The sequence below is a fragment of the Dasypus novemcinctus genome, chromosome 23, assembly GCF_030445035.2.
Source record: "Dasypus novemcinctus isolate mDasNov1 chromosome 23, mDasNov1.1.hap2, whole genome shotgun sequence".
NCBI lineage: Eukaryota > Metazoa > Chordata > Mammalia > Cingulata > Dasypodidae > Dasypus > Dasypus novemcinctus.
Window position 1 is genome coordinate 837,909 of NC_080695.1, and position 25,501 is coordinate 863,409.

At 46.3% G+C, this 25,501-nt stretch overlaps 1 pseudogene; it reads left to right on the plus strand.

The window, feature by feature from the left end:
• The first annotated feature begins 268 nt into the window (after positions 1-268).
• Positions 269-5,351, plus strand: LOC101436047 (mastin-like; annotated as a pseudogene).
• Positions 5,352-25,501: the final 20,150 nt, after the last annotated feature.

Here is a 25,501-nt window from a genome sequence, read left to right on the forward strand (position 1 = left end):
TCAAGGTACAAAGTCTAAGTGTCCTATTCACTACAAAAGGCATGTGCCCATCTTTTCTTTCAGCCTTTAACAGCTTCATCCCATTTGCCGGGAACTCTTAATTATCGCATTCTTTAGGTTGCAAGCATAGCCATGGAGACAGCCTGTCTCTCCTTGTGAGGCCACTGTGCCTCAGTTTCCAACACCCACCCAGCCTGGAAGAAGTCTGGACGTGATTGGAAGGCACAGGGGGCCAGCATCGAAGGCCAGAGCACCGGCTGCAGCGAGCATGGCGACCCCGCGGGGGTCCAACCAGGCCCGGGCCCCCAGCAGTCACGCCAGGGTGAGGCCTCCCCGGGTGCCCCCACGGGAGCCTTGGGCTGCCTGGGTGAGGCCCCAAAGTTTCTCCCCATCCAAGGCCTCGCCCCCCTGCACCTCAGAACTCGATGACGCGGAGGGCAGGCTATGCGGCCCTGAGAGCGTGGAGTCCCACGGGGTCGCCAGCGCGTCTGTCCTTCCGGGAGGGCCGAGGGCCGAGGGCCGAAGGCCAAGCCCCGGGGGGAGGGGGGAGGGGCCTCATGCCCCCAGCCCCCAGCCCCCAGGCGCCCCGCCCCGCCCCGCGGCCGCCGCTCCCCGTTCCCGTCCACACAGCACCTCCCTTTCCACTCGGCACCTCCCGGGGACCCGCCTCCAGCACCTGGTTCTCAGGTGGGCGCGGGGACCCTCAGGGCTGCTTCTTGGCCAGTTGCCCGTCGGTCAGCACCGTCCCCGGCAGGGAGACGCCCCGACGAGCCAGGCCCCGGCGCGGGGGCTGACTCCCCCATCACAGATCCCGGCCGAGGATAAGGGGGCTCTGAGGGGCCCCTCGGCTGAGGGCAGCAGAGCCCCGAGTGGCAAGGACCCCCACCCAGCCCTCCTGCTCCTACCCTGGCCCGGGGCCCTCCCCGCCCCCACCTCCCCCGCAGAGGCTGCAGCTGCAGCTTCTGAGCCCCCTCCCCCCCACATGGGGGCTGCCTGCCAGGACCCAGGCGGTCCCGACCCCACGGCCTGCCCTGCCCAGCCCCCGTCCCTGCTTCTCAGGAGGGGCTGGCGGCCCCGTGAAAACCTCCAGCTCACTCCCGAGCTCTCGAGGCGGTGGGGGCCAGGTGGGCTCTGGACGTGGCTGGTACCCCCAGTCACAAAGCCCATCGGCATTGTGGGGGGGCCGTGGGAGGTCAGCGGGGGACGGACACCCCAGAAACAGACCAGAAGCCTGGAGGCGGCCCCTCCTCCGCCAGCGGGTGCCTTGGGGCCGCTGTGTGGAAGGTGGGTGACCCCTGCTGGCCCCGGCGGTGGCGGGGGCCCGGCCCTCTCCTGGGCTCCAGGCGGGGTTCAGCTCCCCGAGTGCCCTCTGCCACCCGGAAGGGCTCTGAGGCCACGAGCCTGACGGAGGCGGTGGGGGTGCCCCGTCTCCCCGGTCCAGTGTCGCCCCGTCTACTTTTGGGGCGCAGACCTCGCCCTGCTGGGGCCGGAGCCCCCGTGATGCTCTTGGAGCACGTGGCCCTGCGCCCCTCCCGCCAGCCTCGCTCAGGGTCCACTGAGGGGTGTTGGACGGGGGGCAGGGAGCCCGGGGGACGCTCAGGGAGACGCGGGCGGCACAGACCGGGGGGCGCTGGGGCGCGGCGTGGAGGGAAAAGGGCTTTCTTCCCGGCATCTTCTGGGGATCCCCTGTGTGGGGGCCTGAAGGGGTCCTGGGCCCTCCCACGGCGCTCCCTGCCCAGCAGGGGTGCAGCCTCCCAGGAATGAGGGGGTCCGTGGCCGCCCCGCGCAGGCCCTGACCCGAGGGTGGAAACCGCAGCCCTGCGGCTGCCCCGCCCTGCGCCGCCTCGGGGACCGGCTCCCCAGCCTCCCCGTCGCCACCTGCGCCCGGGCTCGCCCCTGGGGTCCAGAGCCGACGGGCGTCTGGGCGGCCCGTGTTCCGACCCAGTCCCGGCGGCCGTGGGGAAACCGAGGCACAGGGGCAGGTGCGGCCGGTGCTGGACCCCGAGGCTCGGCCTGGCGGTGGGGGGCTCCTTCCTCCCTGTCCCTGCCCTCCGCGGATGACCCCGCCCGAAGTCCAGGGAGTGGCCGGAGCCCCAGACCAGCCCTGGGCTCCCCAGGTCCCCCATGGCCGCCCCGGGACTCCGGCACCTCCTCTCCACCCAGGCCGGCCGCGGTCACCCAGGACGCCCGCTGACCCGCGCGAGGGGGGGTCCTGCCAGGAGAGCCCCTGCCCCTCCTCCATCCCCACCTGCTGCCTCCGTGGAAGGAGGGACCCCGCCCGTCAGGACATGGTCCCCCCCTCTGCCCCCTTACTCACTCCCTCACCGCCCCATCCTCACCCCCCACTCCCCCTACCCCACTAGCCCACCTCACGCCCCCTCACACCTCCCAGCTTCACCCACGGCCTCACTCCCCCAACTCCCCCCCCCACTTCCCCTGTGAGGCTTAATCTCAAATATCAAAAAGAGCGACTTGCGCGTCCGTCCGAGCGCCGCGTTGTGGGCCCGTGGGCGGGGGCCGCGCCATCCGGAGTCGGGGAGTTCGCGACCGTCACCAGCGCCGGGTCTCCTCCCGCCGCCCCGGCCGCCCTCGGGCGCTGCCCGCCCCAGTGGGTTTGGAGGGCGGCGGCGAGTTTCTTCTGACGAGCTCCCCAGGGGACGCTGCCCCTTCCACGCCCCCAAACTGGAGACCCCGCGACTGGGCTCCAGGGGGCCTGGCTGGAGAGCTGAGCGGAGCCACACGCTCCGAGGCCACGAGGGACGGGGTGGGCGGGGCCTGAGGGGTGGGGTCCAGCCGCCCCGGAGCGGCCCCTCGGCCTGCCCATGCCCTCGGGGGCGAGGACTCCGCTGGGGGCGGCGCCTGGGACGCCACCGCTGAAGGTGCCGGGGACGTGGGTCCTGTGTGGCTCCACCACTGTCCCCAGCCCCTGCCATGTGCCCCCAGCCCCTGCCATGTGCCCCCAGCCGCTGCCATGTGCCCCCAGCCCCTGCCATGTGCCCCCAGCCCCGCCATCTGCTCCTGGTCCCTACCCCCAGCCCCTGCCCCCAGCCCCTGCCATCTGCCCGCAGTCCCTACCCCCAGCCCCTGCCATCTGCCCCAGCCGCTGCCATGTGCCCCCAGCCCCTGCCATGTGCCCCCAGCCCCTGCCATGTGCCCCCAGCCCCGCCATCTGCCCGCTGACCCTGCCCCCAGCCCCTGCCTCCTACCATTTGTCCCCAGCCCCAGCCCTGCCATCTGCCCCCAGACCCAGCCCCAGCTCCTGCCTTCTGCCCCTCTGGATCTCGGAGGCTGAGGCTCTGGGGCGTGCACTGTGGACCCCGCTAGAGAAATTACAAGTGGACTCCTCTCCCCTGCCCCCGCCCCCACTGACATGTCCGGGACCTGGGCGCAGGGAGGAGCCCCCCGACTCTCCTCAGGCCTGGGAGGGGGCGGGGGGCTTGGGAATGCCAAGGCGGGACCACCTGATGGCAAAAGGCCTGTGAATCAGGAGGCTGCTGCTCCAGGCCCTGCCCTGCCTGGGGGGCTCCGTCTCGCCTTCCCGGGTGAGTCCAGACCCCGGCCCTGCCCCTGCCCAGCTGCCCTGTCCCCTGGGCACCAGCCTGGGGAGGGGGACAAGGGTGGTGCCTCCTGGGGGCTGAGAGGCCAGCTGGACTGTGCGGGGGGCCGCATGGTCCCTGCTCATTCCTCCTCCTGCTCACCGAGCCCGGGGTCCAGGGGCCGAGCTGGTGGGCATCGTGGGGGGTCCGGATGCCCCCGCTGGGCAGTGGCCCTGGCAGGTCAGCCTGAGGATCTTCCTGGTACCTCACAAGCGGTGGATGCACTGGTGCGGGGGCTCCCTCATCCACCCCCCACGGGTGCTGACCGCCGCCCACTGTGTTGAGCCATGAGTGACCCCCAGCCCTGATGCCATGTAGGGGGGTGGGAAGTGGGTGCTCAGGGTCCTGGGGTGGGGAGGGTCAGGATTCGGGCACCTTCTCTCCAGGGTCTGGGCTGCCCCTGGCTCTGAGCCCCTGGGAGGTCCCTGCTCTGCACTGAGCCCAGGTCCCTAGGCCCCCCCAAGGCTCCCTCTGAGAAGCTTCTGGTCTCCCCCAGGGAAGATTTGGAAGCTTGTGCCTTTAGGGTCCAGTTGGGGCAGCTGAAGCTCTACGACCACGACCAGCTGACGAGGGTGACTGAGATCATCCGGCACCCCAAGTACAATGTCCACATGTCTGCCATGGGGGGCGCGGACATCGCCCTGCTGAAACTGGAGGCCCCCGTGGCGCTCTCCAAGTACGTCAGACCCGTCACCCTCCTGCCTGCCTCTCTGAACATCCCTGAGATGTCCTGCTGGGTGACCGACTGGGGGGACATTGAGTCAAATTATGCCAGGATTGCCGCAGAGGGGCTGTGGGTGGGCTGCCCAGGGCCAGTGGCTGGGAGGGGCGGGGGGTCTTTCTTGAGAAGACCTCGGTCCCTGCTTTTGGCCCCGGGGGAGTGGGAGGGCAGGTTCACGCAGCTGCCAGGACCCAGGACCCTGCTGGGCCAGCTCTGGGGGACCCCAGGCCACACTCAGCCCCCAACACCCCAAGAGGAGGCTTCTGCTCCCCTTCTCAAAGTGGCCCACCCCGGGACTGCGTGCTTGGCTCGTCGCCCCTGGGTCCTCCCGCATCCCTGTCCCCGCCCCTGAGGCTCTCCTGCTCCAGGGAACACGTGGCCTGGGGGCAGGTTCCCGCAGCTGTCCTCGGGAATCCCATGGGTGTGGCTCCTGGGATGGGGCACCTGCCCTGCACCCTGTGCGTGTGGAAGCTGCAGATACACTTGGGAATCTCTTGTCGCCCCTCCCCAAGATGGGGCACGGAGGGGAAACTGAGGCTCCAGTAGCAAAAAGGACCATTTCGGGATCCGTGGTTGTAGGCAAGTGGTTGCAGGTTCCCCCTCCACCGTGGGGGCGCATCCTGCCCTGCCCTCTCCCAGCCAGGGGCCGTGGTCTGAGCAGGTGGTGGGGAGGGGTGGGCGCCTCACTCGCCCTCTCCCCACAGGTCCCCTGCCTCCCCCCCGGAACCTGCAGCAGGTGAGTGTCCCCATCGTGAGCAATGAGCGCTGCAGGAGGCACCCCAACCTCCGCCAGGTGCACCTGAGGAGGGGCCAGAGCCTCAGGGCAGGGGGGACGCAGGCACTGGGGTGACCCGCTCCTCTCCCCACAGGGCGACTTCGGGGGCCCCCTGGTCTGTGAAATGAACAGCACCTGGCTCCAGGTGGGCGTGGTGAGCTTTGGGCAGGGCTGTGGCCTTCCCAACTTCCCCGGAGTCTACACCCGAGTGTCGTCCTACGTGCCCTGGATCCGCCAGCACGTCCCCCTGCAGCCCTGACCGAGGCGCGTCCGGGCGCGGCCCCCTGCGCTTCTCCCCGGGGCTCAGCCTTCTGCTCCCCACGGTGCTGCCCCCCGGCCCCTGCTCCCCGCCCTCTGCCCCTGGCTCCAGCGTGCTGGCCTTCCCGGACAGCGGGGAGCAGAGGCAGGGGACAGGCTCCCAGGCCCTGTGTCCCAGAGGGGGGTGGAGATGGCCCAGGACCACCAACATCCCACCCGTCTGTGCCTATTAAACTCGGCGGAAAGCAGCTGGGGCTCAGTGTCCTTGTCCGTGGGTGTGACCGGGGGCCTGGGAGGCTCTGGGGGCCAGGGACAGCCTGGGTATTTGCACCTCGGAGCCTCGTCCTGCCCTGGCCTCTGTGGGGTGGGGTGGGGTGGCTGGTCCCCCAGACTCAGTGCAGCCCCTGCCCTCAGGTCTCCCCTTCACCCTCCCCCCTCCCTCCCACCCCCTCTTCTCTCTCATCCCCCTTCCCTCTTTCCTCCTAGCTCTCCGTCACTCAGTTTTTCCATCTCCCTATTCCTGGAGTTGGGGTCAGATCTGCGGATCCTGGGATCTTGTTTGCAATGGAAGACGCCACTTTACATGGACCTGGCTGGGGCCTCGTCCTTCTTCTGTCACCCCAACATGGGGACAAGCCTGGAACCCCCAGCCCCTGGCCCCTGCACACCCTGCTGACTTCACGTTTTCTTGAGGTCTCAGTTTCCCTATTTTTCCCAGTATCAGCAAGACATGTCCATGTCCCCCTCAGCAGGCAGGCTGGCGTTGACCTTCGGGTGCCGGATGACCTGAGTCCCCCTCCTCAGCCAGTCATGCTCCTAGAGCCTCAGCTGCCCACCTGGACCCTAAAGGCACAAGCTTCCAAATCTTCTCAGAGGGGGGTGGGCTGGGGGCACAGGGGCCTGGGCACAGCGCAGAGCAGGGACCTCCCCAGGGGCTCAGAGCCAGGGGCGCCCCTCACTCTGGAGGAGGTGACCTCCTCACTGCCAGGCCAGTCTAGAGCCCTATTGAGTCACCCCCAGGCCTGGACGCTGAGCCCCACTTCCCATCACCCCCTCTGACAAAAAAGAAGAAGCCCTGACCCCCAGGATGGAGGCAGACGGTGGCCTGTGGACCCCAAAGGCAGGGAACAACAGGGCAGGGTCATAGGGACCCGACCCCGGCCCCTCACGGGCTCCTGTGGGCGCTGCTGAGCCTCCTTCCACCTTGCCGGCTGCGCCTGAGCCCTGGTGCTGAGACCAGCTCAGCAATCGGTCTGCATGAAGGGAAGGCAATGCAGAACTGAAGAAAGAAAAGGACAGAAAGACAGACACAAGAGAGGAAACAATGATGGGTTCAGGGACTTCACAGCTATTGAAACTGAGAGCCTCAGCCCTAGTTTCACCTATGGTATTTATCTGAAAGCATAACGAGCAGATGTGGGCTACAGGAAGCAACTTGCAACATCTACAATAAAGTAATTTACAATAACGGGAAGCAACTTAGAACATTTTGTACAATAACAGGAAGCAACAAATAGGTAAGCCAATTTCCCACAATATATCCCCCTTTTTGTTTTTATAAAGCAACAAAGGAGGATTAGGTGGTTTCTTACTGCCTCCTACCCTGAAGGGCTCATTGTGTGCTTATCATTTAAGTAATAATGTCCAATCAGAAAACAGCATTTTATACATAATACATAACTACAGCAGATTTATACAAACTTCCAACTAAGAGATGATTTATCTTTTAAGATTTCCTACCAGCAAGGCTATACAGGTCAGTACCTGATCAAAAATGACCTCATTTCCCCCAATTTTGTATAGTTTTTGAGGCATAGGCAATGACAAATTATTGTGACTTCCGCATTTTGGGCTGTGGGGCAGCTGGAAGTTTATCACATAATTTCACTGCCTTCCTTGGTCCTGCTCTTAGCATCTTCACTGGACCTGGGGCCACAACTCAGTGTTGCATTAGCTCAGTCCATCCTTGTGCGGACCCATTTTCCAGGCAGAAAACAATAGCTGGCTGGTTATAAGAGTCCCAGTGCAGTGTCTGTAGCAGTGAAAGCACACCCTGCCCTTCCCAAGAGCAGGAGGGGACAGATCTACAGTCATTGAAGTGAGCATGAAGGACACCCATGGGTGATGCCCACAAGCTGCTGGTGAACAGCAGGCAGCTGGGGCCGCTGGGCTGGGCACCCAAGGTCTGGCAGTCACGACGTTCGCCTTTCTGGTGGAGCCACGCTGCTGCTTCTCAGGTCTCCGTTGTGTGGCTCTGGATCTTCATGAGGCACCTCTCTCTACAGTCCTGAGAAGGTTGTCAGAGGAGTGGGCAGGGACGTGACAGGCAGTGTCCCAGATGTTCTTCCACAGATCTCTCCCCCAGAGGGTGATTCACAGCAGTCCGTCCTTTCTGTCTTGCTTTGAGCATTTGCAATCCATCCCTGGATAGGGATGGCCGGCTTCAGAGTGAGCAGACACTGCTGGGCTACGCCTTTCAGTTGCAGCGGGGCTTCCTGTGCTGCACACAAGGGCTTTTTTATATTGTACTTATTGCTCTTTCCCACAACTGTGACTGAAGCCCGAGGGGTACTCAATTAGAATGTCGCCTTTGCCACAAACCCCACGCAAAGCCAATGTTGTTGCTGGCCACATCCAGTTGACAGGTAAGTCAATAGCCACCTTCTCTCCTTTGTATTATTATTATTATTATTATTATTATTATTATTAAAGCAGCTTGCTGGAGGCTCCTCCTACTCGCATGAAGGACCTTCCTAATTAACACATTAACACATCTCAGTAAGGGATAAAAGATTTTTAGTATTCCAACAATATTACAAGTCCTATTACCATGGGAAAACATTGTACTTCATCAACTACAGCAGAGGGTGTAGCTTTGTCTTACCCAATCAAATAATATTTAAGAATTTGATAGAGGAGCAGGAACCTTGCAGCCTGTCCCAATTGTTTGCCTATTCCAGGCCCTTAAAATACCATTGTCTCTGATAATTTTTTGTAGGGTCACTGCCGCAGTTTTCTTCTAAACAGTCAGATTCTTTGCCACCAAGCCAGGGTAGATTATTGGGCCATGCACACAGCCTTGGGGAAGCACTGCAAAAGTCCATTGTTGGGAAGCGGACTTGGCCCAGTGGTTAGGGCATCCGTCTACCACACGGGAGGCCTGCGGTTCAAACCCCGGGCCTCCTTGACCCGTGTGGAGCTGGCCCATGCGCAGTGCTGATGCGCGCAAGGAGTGCCGTGCCACTCAGGGGTGTCCCGCATGTAGGGGAGCCCCACGCGCAAGGAGTGCACCCCGTAAGGAGAGCCGCCTGGTACAAAAGAAAGTGCAGCCTGCCCAGGAATGGTGCTGCACACACGGGGAGCTGACACAGCAAGATGACGCAACAAAAAGAGACACAGATTCCTATGCCACTGACAACAACAGAAGTGGACAAAAGAAGAACACGCAGCAAATGGACACAGAGAACAGACTACTGGGGCAGAGGGGAGGGGAGAGAAATAAATAAATAAATCTTTTTTTAAAAGTCCATTGTTGACTTTTCCATAGGTAGGAGAATGCAGGCTGGCTTGATTTGCCCAAGGAAACACCAAAGAAAGACCTAGCAAGTTTCAAAACAAAGTGACAATGACACAGTTGGGTATTCATTCTTGCAACAAGCCAGCAATCCCTGGGACTGCTGCATACTACAATGGTATCACTTTAATTTACAATAAGAGGTCTTTTCTGTGACACATAATACTTAATAGTAAAGCTTTTAAAACTTAATAGATAGACCTGTCAAATCTTCCTCAACTTTAAACACAAAAAATTCCTTTCCACAAACTTTCTGCACTTTTTGTATTTATTCAGGCTTTGTCATATATCCTACTCTTTCTTAATAACCACTCATTCTATTTTAGGAAAAAATTATTTTCTGTTTTTCTTTAATAATAAAAACACTCTATCTATTCTATATACATAAGTTACCAAAATGATTTTGGAAACTGTCTCCAATCAAACCTCTTACAACATACAATTATCATTAAGACTAAACAAACTTGTTAAAATAATAGTTCAGTTTGGTTATATGCAAATAAAAGGTTTCTTTATTTCAATTACCTAGTAGCATGCAATATTAGAAACAGTCTTTTAGAAGCAAGTTGGCAGGTGAGGTTGGCTGCCAGCATTTTTCTGTTATAAAATTACCTTTATTATTATCAATTCAGTTTTTGTTCAATAATGTCTTCCTGGAATTAGCCATTTAAACACCTCAATTCAAGCAAGGCTTCAGCAAAATTCTTATAATAATTTATAACCATATAGACTATCATTATATTATTTTAAGATGAATTTCACCTTTACAGAACACATTCCCTTTTTTAAAGTTACCATAATACCTTTTACAACTTGCCACATGCATTCAAGTTTTGTCCTGCATATTTCCATTTTGATTTTATGAAAACTAGCCATCTTCTTTTAGGACAAAATATACTTTCACCTTTTTTTTTTTTTTAGACAGACATCAAATTTCAGTCAGCACTCCCACAAACTTTTTACCTTTTAAAATATTCATTTAAGTTTTACATCTTTCATTTTATCCTGTGAAGAAAAATAAACTATTCATTTCAATTTGGGCAAGAACTATTCTGTATGAAGAGACATAATAATTTTGTTAATCAAGACTTACAATTTTTATTATTGTTGAGATCTTATAGCATTTAAAATAATGTATTAATATAGTAATTTTTTAAATAAAGACTTACACTTTTTATCATTGTAGAGATCTTAATAACATTTAAAATATGTATTAATATAAGCGCTTATTTAATTTTTGGCCATTTGAGTAGAGCTCTTTTAAAATTTTTTATTTATTAATTTATATCACCATTTGGAGGTATCAAAATATGTACTGACAATGAACAATCCCAAAAACCATTACAACACACTGAAACAATTACCACACACACTGACGTTGAACAAACTGATAAACACAAAACAATTACTACACATCACCAGAAACATAAAGCTTAAAAATTTGGCCCATAATTTTTACTCTTTTGGTATAGCTGTTTCAAAGCCCTCTATCATTTCACTTCTTAGATTTTATAGCTTTGAAGATCTTTTCTGGAACCTATGTTGCCTGTAACATGCAAGCTTGTTCTTGGAAAGACTTTTCTTAGTAATGAGCAAGCAGTTAGGATAGCTTGAGCAGCATAAATGCAGTTAGGCTCTTACTTAGCAGTTCAGACAGACAATGCACATTGTTTGGATTACTGCTTTTTAAGACTACACTGAGACTTGAAGTTCAGGAGTAAGTTATTGATTCAAAACTGAAAATTTCTTTTTATACCTTGATAAAAATTTTTTACTAATTTTATTAATTTGGTTAAATAGGCCCAATCAGAATCAGCATGGAAACAAAACAGAACACCAATGTTGCTATGTTTTCCTCCTCTTCCAGAGATTTAATTCTATTATCCCCCACTAGCCCACAGCAACATTATCATGTCGGCAGCAGGGGGTTTGCAGAGTTGCTGAATATTTTCCTTATCTTAGTCAACATGCTAACAGAGAGTTTTCTAACAAGCATGATTTCACTAACAAGGGCCTTATTTAGCACTTTTGCCTGTACGGGACATTGTATTTGTGACTTAACCTCTCCTTGCACAAGTGGCTCAACATGATTTCCCTCCACTCTAGCCTGCAAGATGCCCTGCTATAAAGCTGACTGTGGGAAACAAAGGCATGTTGTGTCCATAATAGCAAGTTACCTCCTTAACCACTGAGTCATGCTGTCCTTGGAGATATAGGTGCAGGTCATAAATCTATCAGGGAAATGTAACATTCTGGTGGAACAAGGACTTGCTAGAATGGAAAGACCTGAGCAAAAAGATTAATGAGTATATTTGTTTCAATAATATAATAGAACATTATGAGCTTTGGTAACTATCTAATTCACTGCGTTAGTAAGAATGAGTTAATGGTAATAGTTATCTAGAATAGTTCCTGCTTCTCATGGCCTGTTGGGATATATAAACAAGCCCCTGAGATTAATAAATTTGTCTGATGAGCTTGAGAAATCAATGCTCTCAGATCCCCTGATCCCAATCTCTCTTTGTCTTTCATTCCCAACACCCTTCGGGTCCATGACTCCGACAGCTGACAACTTTGGCTGAGCTTCTCTGGGTATAGGAGGGAGAGGAGATGTCAGCAGGGGAGAAAGTGACTTTCTAAAGTCAGTTAATGAAGGAGTTGAAGGCAAAACAACTTGAGATTTAGTATCAAAACAGATTTAGTAATAATCCAAGTGGGCCAAATAGTAACAGGGAGCAAAACACCTTGTACATGTAAAATTTTTAACTCTTTTTCATACACTTCCCTAAGCTCCTAATTCTAAACTTCCTATTGCTGAGAACTATGAGCAATATTTTTCTATAATCCATAAAAGTTCTAAAATATGAGACTCACTGGCCTCGGTTCCTTCTGCCTTGAGGAGTTGTTTGAGGAGACAGACACACAGACGGTATTTTGTTGAACTGTCTCCATTTCCCATTGTAACCCTGCTAGAATGCCTGAGAGTGTCCTTACTCACTGAGGACTTGGAAGGCCTTCTAAACCACTTGGGGCTCTGCACCATGGCAACACCTTTTAGCTTGAAGCTCTTCTTCCCCTCGAGTCCCTGTTTGGGTGCCATTTGCTGAGACCAGTTCAGCAATAGGTCTGCACGAAGGAAAGGCAATGCAGAACTGAAGAAATAAAAGGACAGAAAGAAAGACACGAGAGGAAATGAAGATGGGACCAGGCAACTTCACAGCTTTTTAAACTGAGAGCCTCAACCCTAGTTTCCACATTGTATTTATTTGAAAGCTAAGGAGCATCTATTTGCTACAGGAAGCAACTTGCAACATCTTCTACAATAGCAGGAACAACTTGCAATATCTACAATAAGGTAATTTATAATAACAGAAAGCAACTTGCAACATCTTCTACAATAACAGGAAGCAACAAATTAAGTAAGCCAGTTTCCCACAACAGACTGGCAGAATGGATAAGAAAATATTAGCCATCTATATGTTGTCTGCAAGAGACTCACCTTAGACCCAAGGATACCAATAAATTGAAAGTGAAAGGCTGGAAAAAGATATTCAATGCATGCAGTAACCCCCAAAAAAATCTGGGGTAGCTATACTTATATCAGATGATACAGGTTTTAAAAGCAAAACTGTTACTAGAGACAAGGAAGGACATTGCATATTAATAAAAGGGATAATTCACCAGGAAGAAATAACAGTCATAAATATATACACACCTAATCAGGATGCCCCAAGATACATGAGGCAAATGCTGGCAAAACTGAAGGGAGAAATAGACATCTCTACAATAAGAGTTGGAGACTTCAATACACCACTCTCAAAATTGGGTAGAACATCTGGGCAGAAGATCAATAAAGAAACAGAGAGCTTGAATAATATGATAAATGGACTAAACCTAATAGACATATGCAGAACATTACACCTCAAAACAGCAGGATATACATTCTTTTCAAGTGCTCATGGATCATTCTCCAGGATAGACCGCATGTTGGGACACAAAGAAGATCTCAATAAATTCAGCAAACTTGAAATTATACTAAGCACTTTCTCTGATCATAATGGAGTAGAGCTGGAAATCAGCAAGTGGCAAATAAAGGGAAAATTCGCATATATATGGAGATTAAACAACACATTCTTAAATAATCAATGGGTCAAAGAAGAAATTTCAAGAGAAATCAATAAATATCTCAAGATGAATCACAATGAGAATACAACATATCAGTATCTATGGGATACTGTGAAGGCAGTGTTGAGAAGAAAATTGATAGCCCTCAATGCTTACATTAAAAAAGAAGAAAGAGCTAAAATCAATGACCTAACTACACAGCTGGAGGAACTAGAAAAAGAACAGCTATCTAATCCTAAAGCAAGTAGAAGGAATGAAATAACAAAGATCAGGGCAGAAATAAATGAAATTGAGAACAAAAAAAAAACAGAAAATGACAAAACAAAAAGTTGGTTCTTCATGAAGATTAACAAAATTGACAAACCCTTAGCTAGACTGACTAAGAAAAAAGAGAGAAGATGCAAATAAATGAAATAAGAAATGAAAAAGGAAACTTACTACTGACCCCTCAGAAATCAGGGAGATCATAAGAGAATACAATGAACAAGTTTATGCTAACAAACTAGACAATGTAGATGAAATGGGAAAATTCCTAGGAATGTACAAACAACCTAGACTGACACTAGAAGAAATAGAAGACCTCAGCAAGCCAATCACAAGTAAAGAAATTGAAACAGTCATCAAATAGCTCCCCAAAATGAAAAACCCAGGACACCAGATGGTTTCATAGTTGAGTTCTACCAAGTATTCAAAGATTTAATACCAATCTCACTCAAGCTTTTCCAAAAAATTCAACACGAAGGAATGCTACCAAATACATTCTGTGAAGCCACTATCACCCTAATACCAAAGCCAGAAAAAGATGTTTCAAAAAAAGAAAATTACAGACCCATTTCTCTAATGAGTACAGAAGCAAAAATCCTCAATAAAAGACTTGCCAATCAAATCCAAAAACACATTAGAAGTATAACCTGGCATGATCAAGTGGGTTTTATACCAGACATGCAAGGCTGGTTCAACACAAGAAAATCAATCCACATAATACACCACATTAATAAATCAAAGAAGAAAAATCACATGATCTTATCAATTGATGTAGAAAAGGCATTTGACAAAATACAGCATCTTTTCTTGATAAAAATACTACAAAAAATAGGAATTGAAGGAAATTGTCTCAACATGATAAAGGCCATATATGAAAAACCCACAGCTAACATTGTACTCAATGGTGAAAACTAGAAGCTTTCCCGTTCAGATCAGAGGCAAGACAAGGATGCCCGCTGTCACCACTGTTGTTCAATATAGAGCTAGAGGTTCTAGCTAGAGCAATCAGGAAAGAAAAAGAAATAAAAGGCATCCAAATTGGAAAGGAAGAATTAAACTTTTAACTATTCACAGATGATGTGATTGTATATCTAGAAAATCCCAAAAAATCTACAACAAAGCTGCTAGAGCTACTAAATGCTTTCAGTAGTGTCAGGATACAAGATCAATATGCAAAAATCAGTGGTGTTTCTATACACTAATAATGCACAATCTGAGGAGGAATTCAGGAAAAAAAATTCCATTTACAATAGCAACTAAAAGAATCAAATATTTAGCAATAAACTTAACCAAGGATGCAAACCACTTGTATTCAGAAAACTATAATGTGTTGCTAAAAGAAATTTAAAAAAAGACCTAAATAATTAGAAGAATATTCCATGCTCATGGATTGGAAGACTAAATATCGTGAAGATGTCATTTCTACCCAAATTGATATATAAATTCAATGCAATCCCAATAAAAATTCCACCAGCATTTTTTAAGCAAATGGAAAACAAAATTATCAAATTTATCTGGAAGGGTAAGAGGCCCTGAATAGCCAGAAACATCTTCAAAAGAAAAAGTGAAGTTGGACAACTCTCACTTGCAGACTTTAAATCATATTACCTAGTTACAGTGGTAAAAACTGCACAGTATTGACATAAAGATAGACACATAGACCAATGGAACCAAATTGATGGTTCAGAAACAGATCCTCATATCTACAGCCAAGCGATTTTTTACAACCTGGCAATCCCTCCCAGTTGGCACAGAACAGTTTATTCAATAAGTGGTGTTGGTAGAACTGGATATCCATAGCCAAAAGAAAGAAAGAAGGCCCCTACCTTACACCTTATACAAAACTGAACTCAAAATGGATCAAAGACCTAAATAGAAAAGGAAGTACAATTAAGCTCCTAGAAGAAAATGTAGGGAAACATCTTCAAAACCTGGTGGTAGGTGGTGGATTCTTAAACCTTACACCAAAAGCACAAGCAATAAAGAAAAACATGGATAAATGAGACCTCCTCAAACTTAAACATTTCTGTAATTCAAAGGACTTCATCAAGAAGATGAAAAGGCAGCCCAGTCGATGGGAGAAAATATTTGGAAATCACTTATCCGATAAGGGTTTGATTTCCATTCTATATAAAGAGATCATAAAACTCAACAATAAAAGAGCAAGATATCCAATTAAAAAATGGGCAAAAGATTTAAATAGACATTTCTCCAAAGAGGAAATACAAATGGCCAAAAAGCACATGAAAAAATGTTCCATATCACTAGGTATTAGGGAAATGCAAATTAAAACAACAATGAGATATTATCTAACACCACATAGAATAGCCATTATTAAAAAAACAGACAACACTAAGTGCTGGAGAAGATGTGGAGAAATAGAAACACTCCTTCACTTTCGGTGGGAGTGTAAAATGGTGCAGCCTCTGTGGAAGACACTTTGGCAGTTTCTTAGGAAGCTAAATATAGAACTGCCATATGATCCAGCAATTCTTCTTCTAGGAATACATCCACAAGAACTAAAAACTATGACATGAGCAGACATCTGCTCACCAATGTTCATAGCGGCATTGTTCACAATTGCAAAAGGATGGAAACAACCCAAGTGTCCATTCACCAATGAATTGATAAACAAAATGTGGTATATACGTATGATAGAATACTATGCTGCAATAAGAAGAAATGAAATTGGGAACTATGTGATAACATGGATAAGTCTTGAAGACATTATACTAAGAGAAGTAAGCCAGACACAAAAGGACAAATACTACATGGTCTCATTAATATAAACTAAACACAAATAATAAACACATGGAATTAAAACTTAGAGTAGAGGTTATAAGGATATAAGAGAAGGGTTGAGAAGAACTATGATGCTTAATGTACGTAGAAGTTTTAATTAACTTGACTGTAAAAGTGTGGAGATGGATAGAGTTGATAGTAACACATTATAGTGAGTAACAACTGGTTTATGAATGGAATTGTGGCTGACAAAGGTAGTCTGGGGAAGTAAACGTTGATAGAAAGCTAAAGAATAATCTAGGGACTGAATAACACAGTGAACCTGGAGGCAGTTGAGAATTGTGGTAAAGGGTACAAATGCAAGAGAGTCCTTCTGTGAGCTAGAGCAGATGTACATCACTATTGCAGGGGGATGGGAATCTGGAGAAACATGGGAAAACTACAACTGGTGTGAACTATAGACTGTGGTTAATAGCAATACTATAATATTCTTGCATTAATGCCAAGCTATACTGTGTTGATAATGGAGGTGTATGGAAAAAGCATGCAAAATGTATGCTATGGACCATGTTTGGTGGTAATAGTCTGATGATATTACCTCACAATCTGTAACAAATATTCCACCAGGGTGTGGAGTTGTATGGGAAATCTACACATCTGTATGATTGTTTTGCAAGTTCATGATATCTGTAACAAAAATACATTAAAAAAAATAGTATGGGGTTGGGAGAAAACACAGCAAATATAAGATAAGGAATATAGTTGGTAGTAATATTTTGACAATGCTCTAGCATAGTTTGAAACAAATGTTTCACACCAATGCAAAGAGTTGGTGGAGTGGTGGTGTATGAGACCCCTGTGTGATGTTATATATGTTTATTTTGTAAGTTTGCGATCTTTCCTATACACTAATTGTTTATATGTGTTCATGTATGAATGATATAATTCAATTAAAAAAAAAGCTGAGTTTGCATTAGAGAGTGGCCACATTTGAGCAACGTGGAGGCTCTCAGGAGGTAACACTTAGGCACCCTACAACACTAAGCTAAATTGCAATTTCAAGAGCAAAAGACTCATAAGCAGAGTGGTCAGTATCTAGAGCCTGTCAATGGACCATCCTTCTTCACTAGTCATTGCCCCTGTACTTGGGGGAGTGTTGCTGTTCCATTAGAGAATGTGGCAGAGCTCCCCAGGATGGGAATTTGATATTCTCTTGGTTGTTGTGTGAATCTCTCTCCACTGTGGCAATGCCCCATGAACATCCTATCATATTTATATTCCTTATATGTATGCCCAGGTGAATTTTCTCCCATGTATCCCTCATCACTGACACCCCACACCAATGATCCTCCCCTGCCATAGTTGTAACCCTTTTGTGATCCAAAACTTCTTAAAAAATGAAGCAAAGAATATTGCCAAATTCAATTAATGGGAAAATGAGATAGTAATGATAGGTTTAAACATAAGAATTAAAATACATAATAATTTAGAAAAACTAAAATAAATTTTTAAAAATTGGGGTATTAAAAAAACAAAAAGGGTTGTGTGGTGTGTTCCCAAACCCTGAGTGGGCTGTTTCAGGGGCCTGCAGGGCAGGAGGTGTCTGGATGTCGATTTGGTGAGACAGTGACAGAAGAGATTCTTGCAAGAGGTGGAACTTTCGGTTTCTGACACGGAGGTCAGAGGTTGCAGGTGAGACCCCTCCCCCTAGGGCTGGCGGCCCAACTGCGGTGGTGCCTGAAATCTTTGTTGTGCAGCGGCACCCTCAAACCCTGAGTGGGCTGTTTCAGGGGCTTGCAGGGCAGGAGGTGTCTGGGTGTTGATTTGGAGAGACAGTGACAGAAGAGATTCTTGTGAGAGGTGGAATTTTGGGTTTCTGACATGGAGGTCAGAGGGTGTGGGCGGCACCTCTCTCCCTAGGGCTGGCGCCCAGCTGAGGGGATCCCTGAAGGCTGTGTTGTGCTGCAGTGCTCCCAGGCCCCCCTGTTAACCAGATGCGTGGTTCCCAGGTCTGTGTCCCCTAAACCCTGGTGGCCCATGCTCCAGAGACTCACACATCTTGAGTCTGCAATATTGCAGACTTCCCATCCCCGAATCCACCATGCCCTGAAGTCCATCTGAGGTCCTTGATTACCCTAGCCCTCAGTGTTTGTGTTTTTTTTTTTTTCCTCTCTCTCCTTGAACTTGGAGGAGTATACCAGCTGTCTTGGGGAGAGTCTAGGAAGAAAGGAGAGGTGAATCTGCTGAGAAAGCCCAATTTACCTAAATGTCCTGGGATAGGAAACTTAGTCTGGGAGAAGGTGGAGTCAGAAAATCAATTAGACCTCTCCTAGCACATCTAAGGGGGAGGGACAGTAGAAGGTGCTATCCAAGCTTCCAGTAGCATATTTGGGGTTTCTGGTGAGGTGTAGATGATCTCACGCTGGAAATAAAGAGCCATAGTCTTCTGTGTTGAGTTGGTTCAACAAGGACCTACTTGAATCTCCTACTGGACCTCTCAGGCAGTTTTCCTGCTGCCCTGGGAGAGAGAAGTGAGGAAAGAGAAACGGGGAAGGTCAGATCCCTAAGTGTATTATTTAAATGCAGAGAGGTTCCTAGCCTAAAAATTTGTTTCTTTTTCTTTTTTTTTTTGTTTTTTGTTTTTTGTTTTTTGGGTCTTGGTTGCTATTACTGCATTGTCTCCTGGTCTTTTCTCCCATATTATCCCCCAAGGTCCTTTTTCATTTATTTAGTTTTTTTTCTCTTTTTCTTTTTCTTGCTTGTCCCCCCCCCTTTTCTTTGCCCACCCCCTTTTTCTCTTCTCTTTTTTTCTTTTCTCTCTTTTTCTTCTTATTTTATTTTATTTCCTTTATATAATAGGTGCTGCAGGGAGCACTTCACACTTGCTGTGTTTCCTCATCCTCCATTTCCTCTTTTCTGTGTGTATTGATTTTGGCCACCTACACTATCCTCTTTCCCCCACATCTTGCTATCCTCCATCATCTACTGTTTCTCTTACATTCCACCTCCCTTTCTTTGATCCCCAAATTGCCTGACTTTTAATTTCTAATACCTTTGTTCTGTTTTCTGTCTTTTATCCACTCTTGATATTATTGTCTTTCCTTTCACTTTCCCTCTCTCATTAAAACACTGGCTTTTTAATTCATACTATATACCTTCCCATATTCAGTTCACTGTCTCATTATAGGTACGCTACTTACTGCTATAACTCTACACAACTTACATGAGTCTAATATCCATTCTCCCAGATCTCACATTGTTACTCTGTTAACATTTATTACCAATACTACTTTATACATTTTCTTTTCTTACTCATTTTGCTTTCCCTGGCCCTAATATTTTCCTTCAAAGTGAACTTAGCCAGCAGCAAGAAAATAGAGTAAGAAGAACAAAGGGACAAAGAGGATACATAACACTTATGCATGAACAACAGCTAGTTAATCCCCAAGACTAGACAAAGAAGCTAAGGAACTGATTAAACCCATCAAGATAAAATGATGACCAGACAGCAACAAAAAACTACAAACCAAACTAATAATCAGGAAAACATGGCCGAATCGAAAGAACAAACTAAAATCCAGGAAGGGGAGCAGAACATCGGACAAGTAATTAAAGATCTCAAAACATATATTAGAGACCAACTTAATGAAGTAAAGGAAGAGTTTAATAATATGAAGAAAACAGTTGGAGAGGAAATTGCAGACATACGCAAAAAGATAACAGATATGATGGTGATGGACACCACAGTTCAAGAAATCAAAAATACACTCTCAGCAAATAGCAGCAGATTAGAAGAGACAGAAGAGAGAATTAGGGACGTGGAAGACAGTACATCTGAAATCAAACAGATAGTAGAATTGATCAATAAAAAGATAGAAAAAATCCAGCTAGGATTTAGGGACCTGAATGACAATGCAAAACACACAAACATACGTATTATAGGCATCCCAGAAGAAGAAGAGAAGGGAAAGGGGACAGAAGGGGTGTCGGAGGAAATAAGGGCTGAAAACTTCCCAAATCTAAAGAAAGAGATGGATGTACATGTCCAGGAAGCATAACACACCCCAAACACCATAAATCCCAACAGGCCCACCCAAGACTCATACTTGTCAAATTATCCAATGCTCAAGTCAAAGAGAAACTTCTAAAAGCAGCAAGTGAAAAGAGAACCATCACATATAAAGGAGGCGCCATAAGATTAAGTGCTGATTTCTCATCTGAAACAATGGAGGCAAGAAGGCTGTGGTATGATATAGTCAAGGTACTAAAAGAAAAAAATTTCCAACCAAGAATATTCTACCCAGCTAAGTTAGCATTCAAAAATGACGGAGAGTTCAAAATAGTCACAGATAAACAGAAATTAAAAGAGCATGCCTACAAGAACCCTGCCCTTCAAGAAATACTAAAGGGAATTCTGCAGGAAGAAAGAAAAAAACAGGAGAGGCAGAGTTGGAGGAGAGTGTAAGAGCAACAAAAAAAGACAAAAAGAGAAGGAAAAAAACAAACAAAGTATGACAAACACAAGTCCAAAGAAAATATGGCTAACAAATAATTCCTTGAAAGTAATAACACTGAATATCAATGGTTTAAACTCACCTATCAAAAGATTCAGACTGGGAGACTGATAAGGAAATATGACCCATCTATATGCTGTCTACAAGAAACACATCTTAGGCCCAGGGATTAAAGGAGGTTGAAAGTGAAGTGCTGGAAAACAATCTTACAAGCAAACAATAACCAAAACAAACAAACAAAAAAGGCAGAAGTAGCTATATTAATATCAGACAGAATAGACTTTAAATATGAAACAATGTGAGAGACAAAGAAGTGTAAGTGATAATCTTTCAAGAAGAATGAACAATCATAAACATTTATGCTTCTAACAAGGGCACCTCCAAATACGTGAGGCAAACCCTGGAAAAACTAAGTGAAAGAATAGATACCTCTGCAGTTATAGTGGGAGATTTTAATACACCACTATCAATTTTAGACAGAACATCTCAAAAGAGAATCAATAAAGAAACAAAAACTTTGAACAGTATATTAGAGGAGCTGGACCTAATAGACATATATAGATCATTCCACCCGAATACAGCAGGATATACATTTTTCTCAAGGGCACATGGATCATTCTCCAAGATAGACCATATGCTAGGCCACAAAGAAAGGCTCAATGAATTCAGAAAGATTGAAATCATACAAAATAATATCTCTGACCACAGTGGAGTGAAGCTGGAAATCTGCAAGGGCCGGAGGCCCAGATTTCACACCAAGATATGGAAATTAAACAGCACACTCTTAGAAAAACAGTGGGTCAAAGAGGAAATCTCAAAAGAAATTAATAACTACCTTGAAACTAGTGAAAATGATAATACCACATACCAAAACTTATGGGATGCAGCAAAAGCAGTACTGAGAGGGGAATTTATAACCATAAATTCATACATCAAAACAGAAGTAAGAGCAAAATAGAAGAACTAACTGCACATTTGGAGGAATTAGTGAAAAAACAACTAAGTAACCCTACAGGAAGAAGAAAGAAAGAACAAAGATAAGAGCAGAACTAAATCAAATAGAAAATAAGAAAGCACTTAAAAAGATAAACAAAACCAAGAGCTAGTTCTTTGAGATCAAAAAATTGACAAACCCTTAGCTAGACTAACAAAGAAAAAAAGAGAGAAGATGCAAATACACAAAATAAGAAATGAGAATGGAGATATCACCACTGACCTGACAGAAATAAAGACTATCACGAGAGGATACTTTGAAAAACTATATTCCAACAAAAATGACAATTCAGAAGAAATGGACAAATTCCTAGAAACACATAAGCAGCCTATATGGATGACAGAAGAAGTTGATGCTCTCAACAAACCAATCACAAGTAAAGAGATAGAATCAGTCATTAAAAACCTCCCAACTAAGAAGAGCCCAGGGCCAGACGGCTTCACAGGTGAATTCTACAAAACATTCCAGAAAGAACTAACACCAACCCTGCTGAAACTCTTCCAAAAATCGAAACAGAAGGAACATTACCTAATTCATTCTATGATGCCAACATTACCCTAGTACCAAAGCCAAACAAAGACACCCCAAGAAAGGAAAATCACAGACCAATTTTCCTAATGACGTACATGCAAAAATCCTCAACAACACATTAAACGAATTATACACCATGACCAAGTGGGATTCATTCCAGGTATGCAAGGATGGTTCAACATAAGAAAATCAATCAATGTAAGACATGATATAAACAGGCAGAAGGAAAAAAATCACATGATTATATCTATAGATGCAGAAAAAGCTTTGGACAAAATATAGCACCCTTTCTTGATAAAAAACACTGCAAAAGATCGGAATACAAGGAAATTTTCTGAACATGATAAAGAATATATATGAAAAACCCACAGCCAACATTGTTTACAATGGTGAAATCTGAAAATCCTTCCCTCTAAGATCAGGAACAAGACAAGGATGCCCACTATCACCTCTTCTATTTAACATTGTCTTAGAAGTTCTTGCTCGAGCACTGAGGCAAGAACCAGATATAAAAGGCATTCAGATTGGAAAGGAAGAAGTCAAAATTTCATTATTTGCAGATGACATGATCCTATATATAGAAAACGCTGAGAGGTCTACAACAAAGCTTCTAGAACTCATAAATGAGTTTAGCAAAGTCGCAGGTTATAAGATCAATGTGCAAAAATCAGTAGCATTTCTGTACACCAATAATGAGCAAGCTCAGTAGGAAATCAAGAAATAAATACCATTTACAATAGTCAATAAAATCAAATACCTAGGAATAAATTTAACTAAAGATGTAAAAAACGAATACACAGAAAACTACACAAGACTGTTCAAGGAAATCAAAGAAGACCTAAATAAATGGAAGAATATTCCCTGTTCGTGGATAGGAAGACTAAATATTATTAAGATGTCTATCCTATGAAAAGTGATCTACACATTCAAAGCAATCCCAATAAAAATCAATACAGCCTTCTTTAGGAACTAGAAAAACTAACTATGAAATTTATTTGGAAAGGAAAGAGGCCCCGAATAACCAAAGACATATTGAAAAAGAAAAACGAAATTGGAGGAATCACACTACCTCACTTCAAAATATACTACAAAGCTACAATAGTGAAAACAGCATGGTATTGGCATAAGGAGAGACACACAGACCAATGGAATCGAATTGAAAGTTCTGATATAGAACCTCATATATATAGCCATATAATATTCGATAAAGACACCAAACCCTCTCAACTGGGAGAGAATGGCCTATTCAACAAATGGTGCCTGGAGAACTGGATATCCATATGTAGAAGAATGAAAGAGGATTACCATCTCACACCTTATACAAAGATCAACTCAAGATGGATCAAAGACCTAAATATAAGAGCCAAGACCATAAAAACTTTGGAAAGCAGTGTAGGGAAACGTCTACAAGACCTTGTATAGGAAATGGCTTCATGAACTTCACACCAAAAGCACAAGCAGCAAAAGAACAAATTGATAAATGGGACTTCCTCAAAATGAAAGCCTTCTGCACCTCAAAGGAGTTTGTCAAGAAAGTGAAAAGAAAGCCTACACAATGGGCAAAAATATTTGGTAACCATATATCTGATAGGAGACTTATAGCCTTCATATATAAAGAACTCCCATATCTTGAAAATAAAAAGAGAATCCATTTTAAAAATGGGAAAAAGGTTTAAACAGACACTTCTCCAAAGAAGAAATACAAATGGCTAAAAAGCACATGAAAAAATGCTCCAAATCTCTAGCTATCAGGGAAATGCAAATCAAAACTACAATGAGATACCATCTTACTCCCATAAGATTAGCAGCTAAGAAAAAAACAGAAGACTACAAATGCTGGAGAGGATGTGGAGGAAGGGGAACACTCATCCACTGCTGGTGGGAATGCAGAAGGATCCAACCATTCTGGAGGACAGTTTGGCGGTTTCTCAAAAAACTAGCCATAGATTTGCCATATGACCCAGCAATGGATATACCCAGCAATGGTATATACCCAGTAGAACTGAAAACAAGGACACAAACCGATATACACACACCAATGTTCATAGCAGCATTGTTTATTATTGTCAAAAGTTGAAATCAACCCAAATGCCCATCAACAGATGAATGGATAAATAAAACGTGGTATATACATACAATGGAATACTACTCAGCTTTAAGAACAAATACACTACAAACACACGTGATAACATAGATGAATCTTGAGAACCTTATGTTGAGTGAAGCAACCCAGGCATTGAAGGACAAATACTACATGACCTCAATGATATGAAATAAGTAAACCAAGCTGCCTCAGAGAGCTAGAGACTGGATGATAGGCTTACAGGAAAATGGGGGCAGAGAAAGGATGTAAGCTGACATCTACATGGGTGAAATCTATGATAAGCTGGAGGTAAGTATGTGTACAAGGAAGGGATAAAATGGGGGCATACGGGTACCTTTGGGTGGGGCTTTGCGGGCTTGAGGGGGGCTAGGGATGGATGGGTAATATTGCCCAAGAAATTGGGGGGAGGGTGGGGCAACATACAACATAGGAGATTGTCAGGTATTTGGTTGAGAGTACAATGCTGAGAAAACCTTTCCAAAAATATAATAAGGAAAATTACCTGTTTAAGATGCTTAAAGGGGATAATCTGATGCAGGACAGGCTCCTAGGGAATATGTGAATGCTCATTTTGCCATAGTGGGCTATATCATTGGATGGAGACCCATATAATGATAGTGACGGTATACCCACATCCTGGGGAGGACTGATGCCACCAAATAGAGGGAACTGTATCTCTCAAGAGAAATGGTGGCTCCCAGGGCATTAGGGCAGTTGAGCATGTCAAGCCCTCAACACTGTTGCAAGTATCTCTGAACATGGCCCTTCAAGCAATGAAGATGGACTGTCACTGTGGGCCCTAAGGGGAGGGGGAAAGAGGTATTGAATAGATGGAACCAAGGTAATTATGTGGGCAATAGAAGTGTTCCACAAGATTATGCAAGGATGGATATAAGGCATGTTAGATTACACCAAAAATATATAGAGGCTGAAAGGCTAAAATGTAAATCATACTGTAAAACATAAGATAACTAAAAATTTAGAAAATTGTATAGTCTAAAATATAAACCACAATGTAAACCCAAATGTTACCTTGTTTGAAAGCTATTGTCTCAATATCTGTACATCAGTTTCAGTAAATATAGTATGAATATGTAAAAAAAAAAAAAAAAGAGCAGCGGAAGCCGTGGTGTGACTTGTAGTCTCCTCATTGTTTCACACCTCCACGGGGCCAGGCCAGGATCTGCCCCAAGTGGTGGCGGGACGCCAGAGCCTGGCCGCACGCACGGCACGTCCACTGTCTCTGGTCCCTCTGCTCCCCTGGCCCTGGTACCTGGACCCCCACCCCCGATTCCCGAGGCCC